This window comes from Apodemus sylvaticus, chromosome X (assembly GCF_947179515.1).
Source record: "Apodemus sylvaticus chromosome X, mApoSyl1.1, whole genome shotgun sequence".
Taxonomy (NCBI): Eukaryota; Metazoa; Chordata; class Mammalia; order Rodentia; family Muridae; genus Apodemus; species Apodemus sylvaticus.
In genome coordinates, this window is record NC_067495.1 from 9,055,636 (window position 1) to 9,077,326 (window position 21,691).

The 21,691-nt window shown below is 44.4% G+C and overlaps 1 long non-coding RNA gene across 1 annotated transcript; it reads right to left on the bottom strand.

Moving 5' to 3' along the window:
* Positions 1–5,050: 5,050 nt before the first annotated feature.
* Positions 5,051–17,470, bottom strand: LOC127674916 (uncharacterized). Its single transcript, XR_007975401.1, has 3 exons — positions 17,250–17,470; positions 10,225–10,306; positions 5,051–6,998 (listed from the first exon to the last, which is right to left on the bottom strand). It is a non-coding gene; the product is annotated as an uncharacterized LOC127674916 (long non-coding RNA).
* Positions 17,471–21,691: the final 4,221 nt, after the last annotated feature.

A 21,691-nucleotide genomic window follows, 5' to 3' on the forward strand; every position in this document is an offset into this window, starting at 1 on the left:
CAGCAAGAGGGACCTGGAGGGACGCTGGAAGTTCTCAGCTGTGCTTCTCTCAAAGAAGCAAAGGTCAGTACAGATGAGAGACCCACAAGCATTGCACAGCTAGCTGTACCAGTAAGCCTAGCTCAGCCTCCTTCACTGGCTATCGAGTCCTATTTATACTCCTTCCAAACATCACGTGTCCTCCACAGGTCTTGCCTCAGCACCAGTGTCTTTTTCAGTTGACATCACTCTGCCAATCAGCCATCTCCGTGGAAGTGGAATGAAACTGCAGACATTTTTTGCTGTGTTTCTTTCTATGGAGTCCCGACAAATGCAGCTCAACTTCACAATGTAAGTTGGACCAATACATGCCTGTCTTTAGCAAAGAATCCTTCATCAAGTCCTTTCCCGTGCTTGCTTTAGCAGAACATCCTCTCTCCTGCGTCTGCTTCAGCGAAACGTTCCTTTACCTGTTTGCCCCAGCAAAACGCTGTCCAACACAATGGACTCTTCGAAAAACCCTTAAGTTTCTATTTCACAAGGACTTGCTCTTCTCTCTCTGCCAGGCGACCCAGAACTCAGCCCTGCTAGCCACCTGATGTGGAACTTCCGGGCCACAGCACCGAGAAACCCATTTCTGTTGTTTAGTAAACTAGCCACTGTGCATTATTGTATTTTAGCACCCCCGAGGAACCGAGACACTATCCAAACACTCTAAATGAAAACATGTCTGGATCCAGGCCTGCTCACCAATCCAGCCAGGAGACGATGGAGTCCCATCACCGGAGCTTGCTTTCACTCTCAGGAGGACAAGTGTTTTCTACTGGCATTTTAGAAAGTACATGCCAGACTCCACTGGAGATAAGCCTGGACTTCCATCGATCACAGGAATAGAGTAAGACTTATGAAACACATTTGAAGAAAAGAGAGACGCCAAATTAAACAAACAGAAGAGCTAATCCCTGCAGAACTCTGCTGGGATATAGAAAGATATTTACATGAAATAAAAGTAGTGTCTATAAATAGACAGCTGACTGCTGTCAAAAGAAAATGTCTGAGTGTTTGGAAAGGAAAGTGCAATTGTTCATTGAAGGGACCCAGTGGCCAAGTGACCATGGCTGAAAACCGAATTGATGACAGCATTGAAAGATTCTCTTAGAAAGTTCAAAATGGATAAGAACATTAAAAAGAAAGCATATAACAGAAAAATTAAGAGGCCTGGGATGAACCTGCAATTCAACTCTAATAGGAGTTCTCAGAGGCCAAGAATAGACAGCCTGCAGGAGAGGAAATAATCAAAGTAACGATAGAATAAACAATTTCTCCGAGCAGGAGAGAGACTGCAATCTTTAGATTTAAAAAGCAGAGCAAATGCCAAACAAGAATTATAAAAGACCCAGTCCCTAAAGGCATCAAAATTTCTGGACTCCAAGGGTGATGGTAAAAAAAATTCAGATCCTCCAGGGAAATAAAAGGTCAGAACTTGGTTGAAAGACTTGAGCTGGAGAGTGAGAGTGGGGCTTCTTAGACTCTTTCTCACAGTCGTGTCAACCTGAGACATTTTTATGCAGCCCAGTTATCTAGGAATATAAAACAGATAAATAAGAAATGTACCCTGAGATGAGATCATGGATTTATTTTAAAACAATTCTTTGCTATACTTAAAATTTGACATTTTCTAATAGTGAACACAAATGTGAATGCTGAGATAGATGTGATTTTTACATAAAGAGTTAAATGTAGTGATTGCACTGTATAAAGATTTTTGATGGTGATGATAATGATACTGTGTGTGCATTCGTGTTTGCCAGTGTGTGTGTGTGTGAGTGTGTGTGTATGATGCATGTATGTCAGCATGTATGTCACAGCACACATGTCTACCTTTATGTAGGTCACTGGGATTGAACTCAGATCTCCAGGCTTGGCAATCTATATTATTTTGAAACAGACTCTCAAGTAGTTCAGGCTGGTCTTGAACTGGATATAACTGAGATGGTCTTGAACTTCAGGTCCTCTTACCAAGCGCTGGGGATTACAGGTGTGTGATATCATACTTCAGTTTTATGCAGTACTGGGGATCCAACCCAGGGGCCTTTGCACGCTAGGTGAGTGCTTTACTAATTGAGCCAGTTGGATATTTGGCTCTGCAGTAAAGCATCTTCAACATTTTTCAGAGATAAACAATATTTTCATGCTGTAATAGTCAATGCCAAGGACAATGATTTGAATAAATACAGTTTAAAATGGCAGAAGAGATTTTAGGGCTATTTTAAAAATTCTTGCAGATACTGTTCTAATCCCAAGCCAAATGAGTTTAATATGTTTGTCCGTCCGTCCGTCCGTCCGTCCATCTCTCTCTCTCTCTCTCTCTCTCTCTCTCTCTCTCTCTCTCTCTCTCTCTCTCCCACCTATCTACCATCTAATGCAGTAATGGGGGCTGAATCAAGGTTTTGCAAATGGTAGAGAAGCTTGTTAACACAATGACCTATATCTCAAATCCCCCAACAAATGACTTATGAAACGTGTGACTTTTTATATTGTTTCTTATTGTCTTAAAGATTTATTTATTTTATGTATATGAGTACAGCATCACTGTCTTCAGACGCCACAGAAGAGGGCATTGGATCGCTTTATAGATGGTTGTGAGCCACCATGTGGTTGCTGGGATTTGAACTTAGGACCTCTGGACAAGCAGTCAGTGCTCTTAACCACTGACCCATTTCTCCAGCCCCCCCAAGCAGCAATATTTAAAGATGAAACATTGTAACATGATATAATCCTAGAATACAAAATTTGATATTTTAGCACCTATGGGAAATATTAAAAGCCTTCCCCCATTAAATCATTATGTTTCCTTAAGAGCAAAGACTTTTGCATTGACAATAAAAACTGCTAGAGCTCACAACATACACCAGTCTCAAAAGTAAGCTGAAGTGTTTCAGGCAGCACTTGGCACTGCGTGGTGCAAGGGCATCCACGGGGCAAACATCACTTGGCATTGCATGGTGTGATGGTACTGCATGGTTTAAGGGCATCTGCAGTGCTTCAAGTTCAGAGCCAAGGCTGCAGTGAAGACCTTTGCAGTGAGACTGGCAAGCACAACCAGAAACCCCTCAGATTATGATTTTGAATTAATTTTGGGGTTTGCCCTCAGAAACATTTTATGGTTGCCATTTTTGCTTAGCATCTTTCAAGTTCAGGTATGTGACCCCAGGTGTGGTTGTGAACCACAGTTTGAGAAGCCATAAACTGGAAGACAATAACACAATGTCTTCAAACTTCTGAGAGATCGCTTTTCAGTTGAATTCTCTCTCTGAGTCTTCTATCAGTCAAGGTTCCATAGGAAAATGAGAAACTAGCAACTATATCCTGTCGAAGCTACAAGCTAGAAGCTTCACTCTTATTACCTAATCATCTTTTCTTCGTGTCTCCTATTATGGAAACAATACAGGAAGGCTTCCTAGAGCTATAGTTGTAGGCTAGCTCAGATGTCATGAAGTTTAAAGTGGCCTATGTCTTAATGAGAAAATGTAAGTAAACATGGGCACACTAGTCAATAAGTTGTGGTGCTGGTAGAGTGGTTGCCTCTCTGGGGTAGTGTGGAACTTGGGTCCTCCTACCACAATGTATTATGCTGCGAGAATAAATTCAACATGGTTTTAGACATTTAAGGGCTTACAAAGTCTAGTGTTTTCCGGAGAATTCTCTCTCTCTCTCTCTCTCTCTCTCTCTCTCTCTCTCTCTCTGTGTGTGTGTGTGTGTATGTGTGTTATATGTACATTTGTTTAAGTGTGTGGAAAGACCAGAAGTGAATACTGTCTTCCTTAATTGCTCTCCCCTCCAATTATTATTATTATTATTATTGTTATTTGAGAGAAAGTCTCTCTGACCCTGGAACTCACTGATTTGGTTAGGCTGGCTGGCCAGTGAGTTTCAGGGGTTCACTTATCTTTATTGTCCCCTGTCCCAAGTGTGGGAGTGACAGATGTATACTGCTTTGCCTAGATTTTCAGAAAAGTATCTTTTTTTATTATTTTAAATTATCTGTATCTGTATATATATGTTACTACAGGCACTCATATTTCCTTCGAGTTGGAACTACAGGTGGTTGTGAACCACCCAACCTGAGTGCTGGGAACTGAACTCAGATCTTCTGCAATGCAGGCACTAACCACAGGGACATCGCTTCTGCCCCTTCTTGCCTGGCTTTTATGTAGATGCCGTGATCTGAGCTCAGGTCCTTATGTACTATACTGGCAGATTTGTCTTCCCAGCTCCCTTCCCCCAAGAATTCTTCAAGGTGTTATTCATCAAAGCAAAGAGGGAACAAATTGAAGAAAAGAGAACTGTCAGATTCTGTGAAGGCAGAGACAGATGCCTGGTGTTTGTAGCATCTTGTGTGAGGTAAGTACTGTCCCTAACCCCACAAGGGACAGAACAGCTCAATCCAGCTATCCAGTGTTGTCTTGTGGAGAAGGTTTCAGGCATGTCGTGTCTTTGCTTTCTGTTGGTATAATTGAGTACCACAGACTAGGTAAGGTAATTTGTAAAGAAGAGAAATGTATTTCTCATTGTTCCAGTCACTAGGGCAACATCTGATGGGAGCCTGTTTGCTAGTGGGGACTCTCTGTAGTATCCTAAGGTGGTGCAGAGCATCCCAGGACAACAGCAAGTCTGATAACTCAGATCTCCTTCCTTCTTTTTCTAAAGCCATCAATTACATAGAGGTGTTCCCATACTCACCATTGCATCTAATCACAATACTTAGACTGAAGAGGTAGCTCACTGGGCAACAGCTTCTGCCACCAAGCCTGATGACCCGAGTTGAATCCCTAGAACCCACATGGTGAAAGGACAGAACAGAGTCCTACAAGTAGTCTTCTGACTTCCACATGCATGCACACACGAAATAAATAACATTTCAAAATGTCTAATTCCAATGATTTCTGTAATGTCTTTATCTCCAAATACTGTTAGCCCATGTGACTTTCTGGATTACTTGAAATGCATGGAACACAGTCATACCATAGCACCGGAAAAGAGAGCACAGGACCATAAATTCGTAGGAGTGTCTTATGCAGTAAATGCAGTTTTATTAGAGGATGAGATGAGACAAGGGTACAGCTCTGTATTTGGAAAAATGTTTGCTCTTGACCCCAGCATCTTTCCACATGACCATTTTGCAAAGCAGAATGAATTTGTAGTGTTTGAGGGACCTCTTGTCTACTGTAGAGACCTCACATAGTCCATCTGTGCCCTTGTTCTGGCCTCTGGCTCTGTGGTACGCCCTTTTCAGACATCCTCCTGGTCCTGCTCTGTGTTTTCTTCCCCATCAAAAGCTGCTCAGTGCTCACCAGATCTGCTGCGTTTACTAGTTAATTTGCCCTTTCACAGGGAGAATAGATTAACCAAAGGAATGAAGTACCAACTTTAGACTTTCAGGCTATTTCTGGCCAGCGGCAGAGAGGGAGGGCTATTTAAGTACTTCTCAAGTCATTCCAGGGAGGCCACAAGGTTTATACACAAGCATTTCTAAGGAGAAGAATCATGCAAAGACACGAAGAAAGGACATGCCAGGAGCTGGCCGGGAAGGGAGGGGATGGCGAAGTCCTTTGGATACCACATGACATATAATACCTTAAAAGGGTTCTTCAAAACATTTGTGAGAATATTTGACAAAGAGCCTGTTTTTTTCCTTTCCTTCTTGAGACAGGCTCACTATGTTGCCATCTGAATGGCCAGGAACTACATAGATTAGGTTGGCTGTGAACTTACAAAGATCTGTCTGTCTCTGCTTCTTGAGGGCTGGAATTAAATATATGGGCTATTATGACCAGTGACAGATAGCTATAAAAGCCCAGGAGATATACACATATGGAATCCTGCCAAATGTATTAGCTACTGGTCGTAGTGACCCATGCCTTCTGTTATCTTACTCCTTAGCACTGGATGGCCCTGACAAAATACTAGTCATTGTGGCTAAAATGATGCATGTATTGCCCCAAGTTCCTGGAGGCTGGAAGTCTGAGATCAAGGTGTTGGCAGGGTTAGTTTATCCTGAGGACCCTCTCCTTGGCCTGCATATAGTCATCTTCACCCTGAGTTCTCCCTTAGCCCGTGTGCCTGGATTTTAACCTTCCCTTCTAAGAGCACCTGACATTTTGAGTTAGGGCCCAAGCTAAGGACCTCATCTACCAATTCATCTGTATAGGAGCCCTATTCACAAGCCCAGTCACATTCTGAAGCTACAAGGGTTTAGGCTTCTCCATTTCAGTTTTGGGAGGGCATAGTTCAGCTTACCACAGGAACAGAACTGGAACTTCATACATTACAGCAGTATGCCCGGCTGAAAGCTTAGACTTCACAGCCTCCCTTGCAGCTAGGGCTGGTCATGTGACACACCCTGGACAACAAGATGTTTCAGGGGCTTTTGGGTGGAACTTCTTAGAATACTGGAATGTGAGTAGGTACCTCTGTCCTTTGTTTATAATCTGTCTGAAATTCTGATGGGGTGGCTGAGTTCTGTTGGCCTTTGTAAGAGCCTGGGAGTCCCATCCTAAGGATGAAGAAAAATGAGCAGGGTTCTTGGGTGGTCTCATGGGGAAGCAACCCTGGGTAGCCTGCCACTGGGCTAATGTTGCCAGAGATAACCTCCCCCTACCCCCAAATCTTAAGTTACCAGGTTTTCAGGTTTATGTTGCTGCAGTTGAACATAATATTTAATTGTTAGGGCAATAAGTACTTTGATTTCTCAGTCCTGGAAACATGTTCGCTGCAGCTTGACAGGAGGCAGTGTGCTGAATAGGGCCTGGCTGGACTAGGAGCCAGCTGGGGAGTGGCTGGCCCTGGTGGAAAGAAGGCAGGGAGATGCTGTGCGCTGATGACTGAAGCTGAGAAATTGGCAGGCTGTGTTAGTCCCTCTGAGGATCTTGAAACAGACGGTGTTTGAAGTGGGGTGGGGATGCCATCCCACGTCTTCTACGAAGCACCTGAGGATACAGCTCTGGAAGCTGAGGTGTCTGTAAAAGTGACATGCCGAGAATCACTAAATGGCTGTGAAGGCTCCTCGGGTCCTTTATGTTCCCTCTGCGTGGAGCAGAAGGCCCTTCCACTTAAGCAGACGGTGTCCTAGCCTCAAGGGGTCAGTGTGAGTGGCGTTTGTTTGGTGGGGTGTTTCCAGTGGGGAGGGAGGCTGTCGCAGCACAGAGCACGTGGGCCAGCCTTTCAGCAGCATCGGCTCCCTGGGCACGCACTCAACATACCAAATGAATCTGAAGCTGGGATTCCTACATGACAGCAGCGAGATAAGCAGGGAAGAAAAGGCGCGCAAGGGCGATGATGAATATTCTATTTGTGACATTTTTCCTGTATTCAGTCAAATAGAAGAAAGTGTTCAAATAACGAGCAGTCACTTTGGTGGCTAGTGTGGCAGTTCCTTGGTAACGCAGAACTTAACTCACTCCCTTCTCAGAGAGGTGGCCTCTTGTGGGGGGGGGAGGAGCTGGGGTGCATATCGGTGGAAATGGGACATTGATTTTGGGAGAGAATCCTAAGTCCAAGGCTGCCTTAGACTGCTACAGGGGTGGTGTTGTCCTTTGGCCACTGGCTTTGCTCCTCTTGCCTCCCATAGAGAGAAGATAAAAGAATAATGGAGAAGCCAAATAGGCAGGAAAGTTGGGAGTTTTAGAAATTGAGACAGGGACTCTCAGTCTTCAGAAACATGTCACGGCAGCCATTTTTGTTTCAGGTCACTAGAAAGCATACCGATAAAAAGAGTCTCTGATGCTCTTGAGAGTTTTATTTAGAGTTTGTCCTAGACAGACTTCTCCTAAGGGCAAAGCCTAGACAAAGTTTCCAGTACTAAGAGTTCGTTTGGGCTGGGAGTAGGAAAGGAGTGGAAGATGTATTTGTCAGAATCTGGTAATGGGCAGATAGCACTGTGGGCAGCTGGGGCACAGGCTGGGAAAGGTCCCAGCTACCTAGAACTACCTAGAATGAGGCCAAGCTGATGAGAGTTGGGTTTTGACAGTGAATGCCAAAACTCTGGGCCACTCCCTTGCCTGGGTGGGCTAACAGGTCTGGGACCTGTAAATGTCCTATTCACCTGCCCCCACCCTGCTCAGGCCTGTCGTCCCTATTTCTACCACCCCAGCAGAGGCCTGATTCCCCCTTCCTCCCTTCCCTGGTCCAGGCCTGTCATTTTCAAGCCTGTTCCTATGGCATCTTGGGAAAATACATTTTCCTTGTTCCTTATTCATAGGCTTCCAATATAAGATATGGCCAGTGGGAGGTACAGATAGAAGTCATGAGGCAGGAAGAGGAAAGAAGCCAGTATAGCTCCTCACCCTTTTCCATGGTAATGAGCATCTTTGCACTAGCTATGTCTCTTCTGTTGTCTCAGCCTGGGACTGGTCACCTGGTTTCTGAGCTATACATATACTATGGTCCCCTTTTGGTCTCTATCTTGAACTATGGTGGTCCCTTCTTACTTGTGACATTGCCACGAGAAGTACATACTACTGAAGCACTGAAACTGAGTACAGTTTGCAAACTACCCGTGTCTCTTTTGAATGAGGGCAGAAGTGAAGAATTGGATTACAGATGAATGGCAGGTAGAGTCTTTGATTCCCATGCACCACTGGTGTGCTGGCTAGTTTTGTGTCAACTTGACACAAGCTAGAGTCATTGGAGAAGAGGGACCTTCAATTTAGAAAATGCCTTCATAAGACTGGGCTGCAAGTAAGCACATAGGACATCTCCTCAATTAGTGATCAATGGGGTCAGGCCCATTGGTTCTGTGTGGTGCCATCCTGGGCTGGTAGTCCTGGGTTCTAGAAGAAAGCAAGCTGAGCAAGCCAGAGGAAGCAAGCTAGACCAGCACCCCTCTATGGCTTCTGCATCTGCTCCTGTCTCCAGGTTCTTGCCCTGTGTGAGTTCCTGCCCTCACTGCTTTTGATAATGAACTGTCATATGGAACTATGAGTGAAATAAAGCTTTCAAGCTAGTCTGTAGTGGAGCACCTTTAATCCAAGTGCTCTGGAGGCAGAGACAGATAGATCTCTGAGTTCAAGGCTAGCCTGGTCTAGAGTTCTAGGACATCCAAGGCTATGAAGAAGAAGAAGAAGAAGGAGAAGAAGAAGAAGAAGGAGAAGAAGAAGAAGAAGAAGAAGAAGAAGAAGAAGAAGAAGAAGAACAACAACAACAACAACAACAAGAACAAGAAGAAGAACAAGAAGAAGAACAAGAACAACAAGAACAAGAACAAGAAGAACAAGAAGAAGAAGAAGAAGAAGAAGAAGAAGAAGAAGCAGAAGAGAAACAAGAAGAACAAGAAGAAGAACAATACAAGAACAAGAAGAACAACAAGAATAAGAAGAACAAGAACAACAACAACAAGAAGAACAAGAACAAGAAGAAGAACAAGAAGAACAAGAATAAGAAAAAGAACAAGAAGAACAAGAAGAAGAACAACAACAAGTAGCAGCACAGAAATAATAACCCTATTTCATCACAGCAGCAGTAAGCCTAAGACAAACACTGTATTAGTCCATTTGAGATGCTATAATAAGCTATGATGGACCTAGTAGCTTATAAATAAAAGAAATATATTGCTTATAGTTCAGGAGTCTAGGAAGACCAAGATTGAAGTCCCAGGAGGTCCTGGATTATGAGAGCCCACTTCCTGCTTCACAGGCAGCTGTCTTTCTCACTGTGTTCCCATATGGTAGAAGGGGCAGGGGAGGTCACTGGGCTGTGTGTGTGTGTGTGTGTGTGTGTGTGTGAGAGAGAGAGAGAGAGAGAGAGAGAGAGAGAGAGAGAGAGAGAGAGACTTTGAGACAGGGTTTCAACAAGTAGCCTTGGCTTATGTAACTTACAATGTGGCTTTAAACTAGAAATCCTAGAAATCCTCCTGTCTTTGCCTCCCAAGTGCTAGAATTATCAGTATGAGCCTCCATACTTTTCTTTGGGTTTTATTTATTTATTTATTTATTATTGTATGTGATTGTGTGAGGGGTATACATGCTACCACATGACTATAGAGCTCAGAGGACAAGGTAGCGGAGTCAGTTCTGCCTTGTACCTTTATACTGGTTCTGGAAATTGTACTTGGGTCACCAGGCTTGTATAGCAAGCACATCTACCTGCTGAGCTATTTCACCAACTGTGGGTCACATTTTTAAAAGCCAGATTTTATTTATATTATGCGAATGACTGTTTTCCTTGTATATCTGAATGTGTACTTACCTGGTGCCTGGGCAAGTCCGAAGAGGGCAACAGATCTCCTGGAACTGATGAATGGCTGTTCTGGGAACTGAACCTGGATCCTCTGAAAGAGAGAAAAAATGCTCTTAGTCACTGAACCATCTATCTCACCACTGGGCCATCTTTTATATGATTATATTAATCCTACTCACCAGAACCTTGTCTTTATGGCCCGATTACCCACATCTCCCCTAAAATCCCTGCCTCCCCATACCATCACCTGATATGAATTTGGGGGGCGGGGTGGGCACACAAATATTATATGTACAACAGTGTACCATTCTCTGGGATCCAGAGTCAAATCTGACCTCAGTCTGCAATGAGGATCCAGAACCAGGTAGGCCGGCATCCTAGAAGAGTTGAATCCAACTGAGATGTGCCAATCTAGGGATTAAAAGCTTGAGCATAGAGTGAGCCTTTAAGCTACTAGGTATATGCTTGTTATGTAGCAGGAGACAACTGATAATGCCCACTATTCTGTTTCCTCCATAACAAATACAAAGTCTGCTGAAAAGCTGAAGCCTGGGAGATCTCCCCACGCTGCTGAGAGAAGTTATTACACACCAGGTATTGTGATGCTCTGTGTCTGTTATGGGCAGACTTCATGGAAACCTTGCAAGATATGTGCTCATCTCACTGTGCCACAGATGAGGAAGAGACAGTTGAATAGAGTATGTTGTCATCCTCTAGATGGTCTTAAGCGCCTCTCAATGCACGCCACTTGGATGCCTGTTTGTACATTGCTTCAGGGTCTGCGGATCCACGCGTTCTTGGTGGCCACATCCCCAGAACTCAGTTCAGTCCTTATCTTTTGCCCTTTGTGGTAGGAGATACTCACTGAGCCTGGCTCCTTTAAATCTCTTCCTAAGAACAGCCAGGTCTCAGCTGTTTCTCCAGGACCCAGACACTTCTGGGAGACTTTAAGGAAATTAATTTCACCAAGATATGCACAATGTCTCTCTCTTTCAAGAGGTTTCCCACAAGGATATGATGAAGTCCACTGAATGCTAATGATATCCCATGAAGTCTGAATGACATTGAGACTGGAGCTTTGATGTTCGGAATTTATTGATAACTAAAAAGGATCGTAATTACTGATCAATCACCAAACTAGGAACCAGGAGTGAAAGGCACCCAAATCATGATCTAAAGGTGTTTTTTTTCAAGACAGTGTCTCACCTGTAATCCAGGTTAACCTAAAATTTGCAGTGTTCTTGTCTTAAGCTTCAAGAGCACTGGGGTGACAAATGGGAGCTGCCACACTTGGCTGAGGGAACTTTGAATTGCAGTAATATTAATTTTCTCTTGGCGTGGGTAATTAAAATATTCTTGTGAGTTTTAGCTCCCTCTAACTTAAGTGATGTTTAGTGGCCAACTCTTGTCTCTTTGGGAACAATGACAAAGGAAGAGTCTGATAGTGACAGATGGGTGGCTTTTCTTTCTCTGTTTGCAGAGTCATTGACTTTGGCTGAATCAATAAGAGGTGGACGCACTTCCAGAAAGTTCTGCTACATTTGTAAGAGCAACACCGACCATCCCTTGCTTTAGCTAGATGGCTCAGAAAGTTCTATGAAGGCTGGGCTTGTCTTCCACTTAAGCTTCCCAGGTGCTTAAAGCATCTGGTGAATAAAGCACCAAGGTGAATAAAGCAGTGCTGGGGATGCTCCTGCCGTGACAATCCGATCTAAATCCCATGGCTACACTGTAACTCACCCAGTGACTATCTCAGTGTCATGTGGGGATTTGTCCTTGGACCACATTCCTTGACCACATTCATACTGACTGGGTGGATACATACAGACACACACATATATACATGCTAATCATACCTGCTCCACCTCAGCTAAATCTCAGGCACATTAAACTTTGATATTTACTCTTTAAAAAATTGGCCTGTGTGGTGTTTTGAATGAGAATAGCCACCACAGCCTCACATGTGGTCTCCAGATGGTGAAACTATTTGGGAAGGATCAGGGGTGTCGCCTTGTTAGAGGAGATATGCCACCAGGGGTGTGTTTGAGGTTCTGAAAGACTCACAAGACTCCCCGTGCTCTCTTTCTGCCTGGTGGTTATGGATTAAGATGTGGACTCTCCATTGTTCCTTCACTCTGCCATTATGATCTCTCGCTTTCTGAAACCATAAACCAAGTGTGATGATTTCTACATGCCCAGTCCAGAGAGTGGCACTATTAGGAGATATGGCCTTATCACTGTGGGTGTGGGTTTTAAGACCCTCATCCTAGCTGCCTGGAAGCCAGTATTCTGCTAGCAGCCTTCAGATGAAGATGTAGAACTCTCAGCTCCTCCTATACCATGCCTGCCTAAAAACTGCCATGCTCCCACCTTGATAATGGACTGAACCTCTGAACCTATAAGCTAGCCCCAGTTAAATGTTGTCCTTATAAGAGTTTCCATGGTCATGGTGTCTCTTCACAGCAATAAAACCCTAAGTAAGGGACCAAGTTAAATCCTTTAGTTTATAAGTTGCTTTGAGCATGACCTTTTTTTAATCATATCAATAGAAAAGTAACTAAGACAGCATATATATGTGCATGTGCTTATATGTATATTTGTGTTCACATGCTTGTAGGCACATATATAGAGAGACCATGTGCACACATACATGGAGCTTAGAAGCTGATGTCGGGTATTTTCCTTGATTGCTCACTACTTTTTTAAAAAGGCAAGGTTTCTGCCTGCGTCTGGAGCTTCCCAATTCAGCTAATGTGGCTAGTCAGGTGGGCTGGAGAGCTCCTGTTTTTGCCTCCTAAGTAGAAGAACCTTATCTATTGAGCCATCTTCTCATCTCACGAGCTCTATCGATAATATTTAATAGTCTCCGCTACTTAATGTTTTGATTTTCGCAAAAAATTACTGAGAAATAGAAAAAAACAATGACAACAACAACAAACCTCAAACAAGTCACAAAATGTATCTGTTGTGTCAGAACAAAGCTTTCCAAAATGTGGGAACACACCAGACCACAGTGTGTTATCCCTCCTTCTTCAGTGGGCCACCAAAATTCTAGCAGCTGTTTTCTGCTTGGGATCTGCCTCTCCTATAACTGTCACCAGAAGGCACTGCTGTCATGAGGGCTGGATGTCAGAGATGGCTTCATCCTTGGCATATCTCATGGCCTTGTGCTATCCTAGCAGAGTACAGTAGCCTGAGATTTGTTTACAGTGGCTCAGAGCTTCAAGAGGCAAGAAGCAGAAACGTCTAGTTCTCTCGCTAAACTTCTGACTAAAGAAGCTATATTCTATGGAATTATACTGGTTGAAATAATCACAGGATAGTGTAGATTTGAGGGGTAGAGAAACAGACTCTATCCTTCACTGGGGAGAGTGGCAAGGACAGAGCCGGCTTTGCAATTTGGAAGACCCAGGGAAAATGAAGACATAGGGGCCTAAAGGCTCTGGCTGAGTTTGCTTTGTGCTGCTATGATGCAGCACCCGAGGTGGGTCATTTATAACCAAAAGAAATTTGTTTCTTACAATTTTGGAGGCTTAGACTCAAAACAAAGATCAAGAGAAGAACAGGTTTGGGACCTGATGAGAGTCTTATCTCAACTCCAAGATGGCGCCTTTGTTGCTATGTCCTTTGGGGGAGGGGTGGGGTGGGGTGAGGAGGAGCCCTGTGACCCCATATGACAGCTCATATGGCAACCGAAGGGAACAAACTCAGTCCTTCAGATGCTTTTCTAAGGCCATGTCATCCCATTTCTGAAGACTGAGCCCTCATGGCTCAGTCACCTGTCTTAGTCCCGCCTGTCTCAATTACTTTTCCTGTTGCTATGGTAAAATACTCTCACAAAAGCAACCTAAGGTAGGGAGGATTTGTTTTGGCTCAGAGTTTACAGGTGGAGAAATGAAGGTGGAGGCAGGAGCTCGAAGCATCCACTCCCCTTACTTTGTAGTCCTTCCGAGAGAAGGGAATGCCGGTACCCAGCTCACTTTCTCCATCTTAGACAGTCCAACATCTCAGTCCAGGGAATGGTACCGCCCAGAGCAGGCAGGTCCCCTCACCTCAATTAACCTACTTAAGATACCTGTCCACAGGCAGAGGCCTGTATCCCCCGTGAGTCTAGATCTCCTCAAGTTGACAGTTGGGCTTAGCCTTCATGCCTCCTAAAGGATCTACTTCTTAACTTGGAGAGTAACGTGAATTTTGGAGGCAGCACAAACATTTGAACTGCAGCAGACATTGAAATAGAAAGCTTTCCCCAACTTTCTTCCATGCACCCTCTTTTGACTTATGGTGTTTATTTGCTAGTTAATGAGTTTCTAAGTAAAGAAAAAATTAGAAAATTTAAGTTATTAACATGAATGTACCATTCATCCATACACTGTGTGCTGTCAGTTTTAAATGCAAATATAAGAGCATTTAACTAGTTTGCAGCATCACCGGAATTACACAATTTGTGCTCCATTGCCCGTACATGCATATGTATTTTCTTCTTACCAGAATGCTAGAAAGGCAGCAGAAAGCTAACTCAACCGATCTCTTTGACTTCCTCACCGGTTTGCTTTCTACCCACTCTGCTTGCAGCTCACTTAGGAGTAAGGAAGGCTTCGAAGAAAAGGAGACTATAAGTTGCCTCATCTTTCACCTTCCGTCTTTGTCACCATTTGTGACAGAAGTGGCTGATTGATACACAAAAGTAATGCAAAGGGAAAAATGGGGCCTGAGGCTATATATGATATGGCTCAGTGTTAGAAGACTTCTCTAGCCTGTATGAGACTCCCCAGCAGCTCCCCCTACCAAAAGAGCATTGTTTATTTGTATGTATGTATGCATGCATGCATGCATGTGTGTATGTATTTTTAAGGCAGTATTTCATTTTATAGCTCTGGCTGGCCTGAAATTGCTATGTAGACCAGGCTGGCCCCAAACTCATAGATATTCTCCTGCCTTCGAGGCAGAGCTACACAATTAAATACTGCCTCAAAAATACATACATATATAATTCATATATACATATGTACATACATATAATATATACATACATATAAATAAAGCTTAGATAAAGCCATGTACCACCAACCTGGCAGCCTTACTTTAAAGAAAGTTGAATTACACTTCGTTTTGATTTGGTCCACTCTGGATGGCGGCTGCACATGGATACCATTTCCAGTTTGTGGCAGTCAGAAGAAAAGTTGGTTCTCTCCATCCTCCCTATGGGTCATGGGGATCGAACTCAGGTCATCAGACTCTTTACTTCACTAAGCCATCTTGATGGCCCAACAGTTCTTTAGTTTTCTTTTCCCCTGCCTGGTTCATGGTCGTTTTTTGTTTGTTTGTTTGTTTTTTGTTTTTTTTTTTTCACATGCCTTTCTGCATCTGAAGTGGGAAACACAGCCTCCATAGACTGTCAACTCCCTTTTCGTCAGTTGTGGATGTAACATGTTTACCTTGTTCCTATTTTCAGTCGCTCTGGGCTCCCATGCCTTATGGGCTTACCTGAACTCCATATTTGGGGCCACTGTGAACACTGCATGCTAATAGAGCCACCAGAAGGGACAGCATACCTATGGAACACAGATCCCCTTACACATGTATATGCTCAGTTGGCCTGGCAGGCCTCAGTTAGAGACACAGGTTGAGAAGTAAACTTATCAAGAATTACAAGATACAGGCAGTCCAGCATTAAACCACCCATGAGGCCACTATGACTGTAGGCTCTGGCTGACTGCGACTGCTCAGTTTTCATGCTCATGAAGTCAGTTCTGGGTATCTGTACACGCAATGCAGGGTTATGCTAATACCTGAGCATCTGGGGCGGGGATGCAAAATAAAAGAAATCCAAAACCTTGCTGTGGAACATTTTCCAACATGGCTGATCCCAAATACCAACACCCTGCAGTTGCTAAATGCAGCAGAGGTAGAAAGAAGTGCACAGAATTTGTCCTGGTGAGCTGATATGAATTGGCCTTAGAATATGATGGGGCTGGGGCCATGCGGCTCCAGTACAAAGGGGAAAGAATTGATGGAGACAAGCTAGCATGCACACATTGACTTTAAAAGGAAAGAGCAAGTGAGCCCTTCACATGTGTGTGTACAGAATGAAAACGGACTGATGGATATACACCCAAATGCTACCAGTGATTATTTCTTGGTCATAGGATTAAAGGTGATAATAATGAAATAATTAGTTTTGCTTATCTGTAGTATCCACATTTTCTAAAATAGATATGCATTACTCTTGTAATAAAAAAAAATGATAATAAAAAAAAAGAACATCTACAAAACGTCTAGGAAAAGTTAGGGCAATCTTGAAAAGCTGAGGGTTTGGATGTGCAAGTTGCTACATGCCATGAATAATTTACAAATTAAATTGATTTTAAAGCACAGCTAAAATAAATTTGATAAGATGGGCCACAGTTACGTTCTTTCTTATCATTCACATTTGTACATTTTATAGTCAATGAAGAGTGACAGCCACTATTTAGAATTCTACTGAAGAACAGCCATAACTATTTGTCACCTGCTCAGCATCTAAACAATGGCCTGCCTGCTCACCTGCCCAGCCTGGGCAAGAGTGGGATGGGGGGTTGGCGGGGGTGAGGGGGTAGGGGATGGGGGTGAGGGGTGGGAAGATCTGGAATCCACACTAAAGAACAGTTTCTAACCACAGAGGCAGCAGGGAGGATGGACAGTCTCTTTGGTGTAAAAGAGACCAAAAAAAAAAAAAAAAAAAAAAAAAAAGAGGATGGTCCCTACTGATGAAAACAGTAAGGACAGGTTTTTCTAGCATTAGCCGGGCTCAAGTGAAGGACAGGAACGAAGGAATTAAGGCATGAATCAAAAGCCACAGTCACAAAGAGGAGACAGAGAGCATTTCAGACTGAGGCCACAGAAGCTAAGGGCAGGGCCCAGAGGGACCCCTGGGAGTGACAAGTTACTCAGTGCTGGGTGATCATGAACCTAAGAACCTCCTAAGGACCCTGGGCCCAGGTGCTGAATGGGCACATTCTAACCCTGTGGACGGTGATCAACAAGAGACCCACCTTACTGAGGTGCTTGCTGTTCCTTTAGTGTAAGCAAAGTTTTAGGCACCAGCATCCCCATGGGGGCAGGGAGGGGGGAGGCTCCACTTTTCCAATCTCCGATGGCTCATCCTCATCCGTAGTGTACTTCTGGTGCGGTCTGGAGAATCTGCATTTCTAATAGGCTTCCAGTTGCCACTGAGCTATTGGTTCTCGTGCTAAAGCAGCAGGTTAAAGGCAAAATGGCTCACTAGGACTGCTGTCTCCACCCTTCCCCCCTCTCCCCATCCCCCACCCGGCTCGCAGGTTGGGTTCTGATCAACCGCAGGCCCCTGCAGGCCACAGCTGGTCCTGCTGATGGCTTTTGCAACAGCACCTAGCTGTTGCTCTGGAGGAAGCAGCCGGGGCGAGTTCCCCACATCCCTTCTTCCTGTTTTGGTATTCAGTTTCTCTCCTGGCCTGTCTTGGTTTTGCTTCCCTCCTCTTTTCCTTCCCTGCACGCCTTCCTCTTTGCCTCGTCATTACTGCAGGAGATTTATTTTTAGAGTCAAGGCCACAGAGTTGCAGATTCGGCAAGGGCCTAAAACAAATCGACAAACGGAAAGAGTTTGTCTTTGAAGCCAGTGTGAATGAGGGGCCTGCTAGCTGTGCCTGTCAATATGCTCTTATCTGGGCTTGTTTTCTGAGTCACCCACGTGGTAGGCTTTCTTCCTCCTCCCACCTCAGAAAAGAGGTTGAGACACCAGAAGCAACTGAAATCTCATCTCGCCCCTGTGAGAGCTTGGCAGATGCAGCTCTTAGCTGACCACCTCCACAGTGCTAGGGATGCTCACAATAGAGGCAAACAGAAAGGAGAGAAAGTTGGGCTACATTCGGTTTTTTTTTTTTCTTTGCATCTGTAAGTGAAACCTTGATGTTGGCCATCTAGGAGGGGTTCTGCTGGGTGACAGCGACTGGGTAGGAGGTGGGAGAGGAAGGTGTGTCAGTTTTTCTGAGTCCTGTCCTTGGGAGCTACGGAACCCATGTGCTGGATAAGCTACTCCCGCCACTGCCCTGAGCCTTTGTCCTTTCAAAGGTCCAACTGGTAAAGTTCGCGCTAAATTCTTCCTAGGGTTTTTGCCAAGTAGGTCTTTCTGGCTGGCTACTTCCTGTGCTTCTCCAAAGCCTCACAGGGCCAGGAACCATGGCAATCCCTTCCCATTGCTCAGGCCTCCTGAGTTCCACGTGCATGCTGAAACCCTAAACAAAGAGTTTATATGTGGCTTTTTTTCTCTTTCAGAGGCCAGTGGATGTCTATGAGTTACAGGCCAGACTAGTCCACACAGCGAGTTTCAGGCCAGCCAGGGCTAGCTACTGTCTTTAAGACACTGTCTTTTTAAAAAAAAAATTGCACTTAGAGTGTGTGCAATACAGGAATTTGGGGGTGTCTCTAAGAACAATGGGGCCTTTCTCAGGAAGCTAGGGTTCTGGAAACTCCACAGCTACCCAAGACACCCTGAGCCAGTGGCTTTTGGTTTCTTGTCTTGAGAATTTGAAGAATGAAATTTACAGACGCAGAGGGTGAGTTTTAGAGAGCAGTCTATTTCTTAAGGATTCTTAGGTGGCAATGGGGATGGGCACACAAGAGCACAGAGCTAGGGTGTAACAGGAGGGGTACCCAAGAAACAGGGTACCATCAAGCTTCTAGTCTGGGGGGCTTTTATAAGGACTTTAGGTAGAAACTGGGCTGAGGTATGGGGCAGGGCATGAGCTGGTCAATCCAGCTGTTCTATTCCAGCTGTCCAGGAGCTTCCTCTCAGTTCCAGCCATGTGTTTATAAGGCTGGTGGATGTGGCTGTACCTATTCATTCTTACCAGTATTCCTCTTTCCTTCCTTCCTTCCTTCCTTCCTTCCTTCCTTCCTTCCTTCCTTCCTTCCTTCCTTCCTTCCTTCCTTCCTGGCAGAGTATTTCGAGCCAGAGTATCTCTGTGTAACAATGCTGGCTGTCCTTGAACCCACTCTGTAGACCAGGCTGGCCTCAAACTCACAGGGATCCACCTGCCTCTGCCTCCCGGGTGCTGGGATTAAAGGCATGCGCCACCACTGAAACCAGTTTCCTGAGTACCTGCTATGTTCTGGGCTCAGGTTTAGGTTTAAGGATTGAGTGGTGAAGAAGGAAGCCCCTATCCTGAGTATCTTTCCACTTCAGTGGGGAGGCTAGATAGCGAACAAAGCAATGGATGAATGACTCAGCAGAGCCGAGCAGTGGAAAACATGTGTGGAACTCTTTAAGGCATGCTGGTTAGGGAAAGGCTTGTATGTGTGCAGCAGCTGAGGATCGTTGCCTTACACATACTAAGCAGTTGCTCTCCCATTGAGTTACATCTCTAGTTTATTTTCTTAGAGATAGGGTCTTGCTCAATAATTTTTAAAATTTTCATGTGCATGAGTGTTTTGCCTGCATGGATATCTTTGAGCCACCTGCATGTAACAGCAGAGGATGTCAGACCAGAGAGCACTGGATCCCCTGGAAATGGAGTAACCAATGGCTGTGAACCAGAATGTAGATGCTAGGGATGAAATCCTGGTCCTTTGCATCTGCTTAAAACCTCTGAGCCATCTCACCAAATCCCCCCCCCCTTCACCGCCACTGTCCCCTTTGTTTTAAAGCTAGGGTCTCATTATGATGGCCACACCTCAAACTCAAGCTCTTCCTGCCTCAGTCTTCCAGGTGGCTAGCATTACGGGTGAGTATTTCTGAGCCTGCTTGGGAACAGGTTTTGAGTTGAGACCTAGGCAAGATGAAGTAGATAGGAGCAGGGAGGAGTGGTCAGGTGGATAGACAAACTAGTGTAAAAGTCTTAGGATTGGACTGTATTGGGAGAGTTCATTGAAAAAGCTGGTGTGGTAGGATCAGAGGGTGCCATTTGTAGAGAAGGTTGATATGGGGTCTGCTTAGCAGGCAGGGCCAGGATGGGAAGATCATGTAGGTCATAGTGAAAATTTGTCAGTTTTTTTTTCTTGAGTATCAGTGTTTCATTGGTCTTTTGAGATAAAACCTCTTTATATAGCTTAGGCTAGCCTAATCTGCTATCCGACCATCTCTACCTCTCAAGTTCTGGGATTACAAGCATGCCTGGCAAGTGCTGGAGTCACAACCTTTGAGAGTGTGGCCAGTTCCCGAGAGGACATGTAACAAGTGCCTACTGCAGCCTTTCTTCAGAAATGCTCAGCTCGGGAACTGTGGTGAGTAGCAGCGACTCCTATTTTCAGGGAGAGCTCTGGGTCCAGTCTAGCTGCCTTGTTTTTTTTTTTTTTTGTCTACCACGGTGATGTAAGAAGCCTTAGCCATATACTTCCAATACCACAAAATTGGTCATGCCTTCCTGTCATCATGGACTATACTTTTGAAACTGGGGATCAGGAGAAGAAGCCTTTACTCTCACTTCAATAGTTCCTGTGAGGGATTTGGGGATAGCAACACAAACACAACATAGAAAGAGGTCTACTACTGTAGAGCTCAATAATATTTATTGAATGGCTGAATCAAGCCAAGAAGATTAGTCATCTTGCTCTTCCCAAACCTGCTTAGGTGACTTCCCGTCAGCTTTTTGAGCTGCCCAGAAACCTTTTATCTTTTCAACATTTTCCCACATCACACAAACTAGTTTGTCATATGAAGCCAAAAGTTGTCTTTTGTTTGTTTGTTTATCTTTTAAAGACAGGGTTGACCTGTCTGACCTGAAACTCAATGTATATATGGACCAGACTGGCCTCAAACTCACAGAGATCCACCTGCCTCTGCCTCTTTAGTTCTGGGATTATAGATATATGCCATCATGCCCAGCTCAACCCAAAGACTGTTTACTAGGATAATAGTATAGCATTGAAATCTGTAGCAGGGGCATTCTGTTTTCATCTCAACTATCTGCTTATCCTAGTGAGTTTTTATCTAAGACTACATTTCCCAGGATTCTTTGAAGTTAGATTGGCCATGTGTCATAGCTGTAGCCTATAGAAGTGAATAGAAGTGATGGTGAATCATAACTTCTCCCATTTCAGGTTCCTCCATTTCCTCTTTCCATTCTCTTTTGACCTTGCAAGTCACCTATTGAAGTTAGAAGTGCCATTTCCAAGGGATGGAAGAAACCTGGAGTTTAGATTAATGAATTACCTTGGTGAAGGCTGTTTTTAGTATGGCTGCTAGAACTGGGATGTGAGCAAGAAATACACCTTTGCCTATGAGGACTAACTGAAGGACCTGGTAGCTCAGGCAGGCTTCTTGACTTCAAGTGCAGTAGGGAAGATGCCTTAGGTGGGCAGGCTCCATCTGGAAAGCAACCTTGGGCACTGTTGGTGATGCTGCTAGGAGATAAAGGAGGTCCACTCTTTACCCCAACAACCCCTTTCCAGAATTTCTCAGTCTTTAAGTGCATCTTGTCACAGCCTTTCTGGCTCCACGAGTCACGGAGCATCAATGTTG